This window comes from Lampris incognitus, unplaced genomic scaffold (genome assembly GCF_029633865.1).
Source record: "Lampris incognitus isolate fLamInc1 unplaced genomic scaffold, fLamInc1.hap2 scaffold_259, whole genome shotgun sequence".
NCBI classification, from domain to species: Eukaryota; Metazoa; Chordata; class Actinopteri; order Lampriformes; family Lampridae; genus Lampris; species Lampris incognitus.
Window position 1 is genome coordinate 50,001 of NW_026611217.1, and position 2,500 is coordinate 52,500.

Consider the following 2,500-nt stretch of genomic DNA (forward strand, 5'->3'; position numbering starts at 1 on the left):
GTGAGGGGCAAACATAGAAAAGCGTGCAACCCAGCCACTGAGGATGCACAAGCCAATGCATTCTTAGTGCAGGTCCCAAGCCAGGACAAATGGGGAGGGTTACGTCAGGAAGGGCATCCGGCGTCAAATCTTTGCCAAATCAAATATGCGGATCATAAATAAGATTTCCATACCGGATCGGTCGAGGCCCGGGTTACCGACGACCGCCATCGGTACTGTTAACCAGCGGAGTGCCGGTGGAAACTAGGCTACTGTTGGGCGAAGGAAAAGGAGAGGGGGAAGGCATGTCCAGAGGCAGCTAGAGGGGAGGAAGGGTAGGCGTGTGGAGGTGAGAGTCAGTCGGAACTTTGAATGTTGGCACTATGGCTAGTAAAGGGAGAGAGCAGGCTGACGTGATGGAAAGAAGAAAGGTGACAAGAGACAAGGTGGAAGGGGAGTAAGGCCAGGAGTATCGCAGGTGGGTTCAAACTCTTCTACCATGGTGCGAATGGGAGGAGAAATGGGGTAGGGGTCATTCTGAAGGAAGAGTATGTCAAGAGCGTGCTGGAGGTGAACACAGTGTCAGACAGAGTGAGGATTATGAAGCTGGAAATCGAAGGTGTATTGCTGACGGTTATCAGCGCATATGCCCCGCAAGTCGGGTGTAAGATGGACGAAAAAGAAGAATTCTGGAGTTGAGTTGGACGACGTGGTGGAAAGGGTACCCAAGGAGGAGGGAGTGGTGATTGGAGCGGACTTCGATGGACACGTTGCTGAAGGGAACAGAGGTGATGAGGAGTTGATGGTAAGGTATGGAATCGAGGAGAGAAATGTGGAAGGACAGATGGTGTTCGATTTTGCGAAAAGGATGGAAATGGCTGAGGTGAATACATATTTCAAGAAGAGGGAGGAGCACAGGGTGACGACGTATACGAGTGGAGGAAAGTGCACACAGGTGGACTATATCTTGTGTAGAAGGCGCGATGTAAAACGGATTGCATACTGCAAGGTGGTGACAGGGGAGAACGTAGCTAGGCAGCATCGGATGGTGGTCTGTAAGATGACTTTGGAGACCAACATGAGGAAGCGAGTGAAGACACAGCCGAAGATCAAATGGTGGAAGTTGAAGAAGGAAGACTGTTGTGTGGAGTTCAGGCAGGAGTTAACACAGGCACTGAGTGGTAGTGAAGAGTTGCCAGATGGCTGGGCAAGCGCTGCAGAAATAGCGAGGAAGACAGCTAGGAATGTACTTGGTGTGTCATCGGGACAGAGGAAGGAAGACAAGGAGACTTGGCGGTGGTGGTGGTGGTGGTGGAAGGAGGAAGTAGAGCAAAGTATACAGAGGAAAAGGTTGGCAAAGAAGAAGTGGGATAGTCAGAGAGATGAAGAAAGTACACAGGAGTACAAGGAGATGCAGCGTAAAGCAAAGAGAGAGGTGGCAAAGGTAAAGGAAAAGTCGTACGGTGAGCTGTATGACAGGTTAGACACTAAGGAAGGAGAAAAAGACTTGTACAGATTGGCTAGACAGAGAGACCGAGCTGCCGAGGATGTGCGACAAGTTAGGGCGATCAAAGATACAGATGGAAATGTGCTGCCAAGCGAGGAGAGTGTGCTACGAAGTGGAAGGACTACTTTGACGGGCTGATAAATGAAGAAAATTAGAGAGACAGAGAGAGAGAGAGAGAGAGAAAAGGTTGGTTGATTGAGAAGTACAGAGAAGGCCAGAAAGAGTTGCATTGTGTCTTTGTAGATTTACACAAAGCATACGACAGGGTGCCGAGAGAGGAGGTGTGATATTGTAGGAGGAAGTCAAGAGTTGCAGAGAAGTATGTAGGAGTGGTGCAGGCTATGTATGAGGGAAGTGTGACAATGCTGAGGTGCGTGGTTGGAATGACAGATGGGTTCAAGGTGGAGGTGGGATTACATCAAGGATCGGCTCTGAGCCCTTTCTTGGTTGCAACGGTGATGGACAGGTTGACGGACAAGATCAGGCAGGAGTCTCCATGGACGATGATGTTCGCGGATGACATTGTCATCTGTAGCGACAGTAGGGTGCAGTTCATTGTGAGGAGAGCCTGGAGAGGTGGAGGTATGCACTGGAGAGAAGAGGAATGAAAGTCAGTAGGAGCAAGACGGAATACCTACGCGTGAGGAGGTGACAAAGGCATTTCACTTTAAATACTTGGGGTCAACTGTCCAAAGTAACGGGGAGTGCAGGAGAGAGGTGAAGAAGAGAGTGCAGGCAGGCAGGCAGGCAGGCAGGCAGGCAGGCAGGCAGGCAGGCAGGCAGGCAGGCAGACGGGCAGGCAGGGTGGAGTGGGTGGAGAAGAGTGTCAGGACAGATGGGTACCAGCAACAGTTAAAGGGAAGGTTAACAAGATGTTCGTGAGACCAGCTACGTTATATGATTTAGAGACAGTGGCACTGACGAAAAGACAGCAGGAGGCGGAGCTGGAGGTGGCAGAGTTGAGGATGCTAACATTTTCACTGGGAGTAACGAAGAAGAGCAAGATTAGGAACG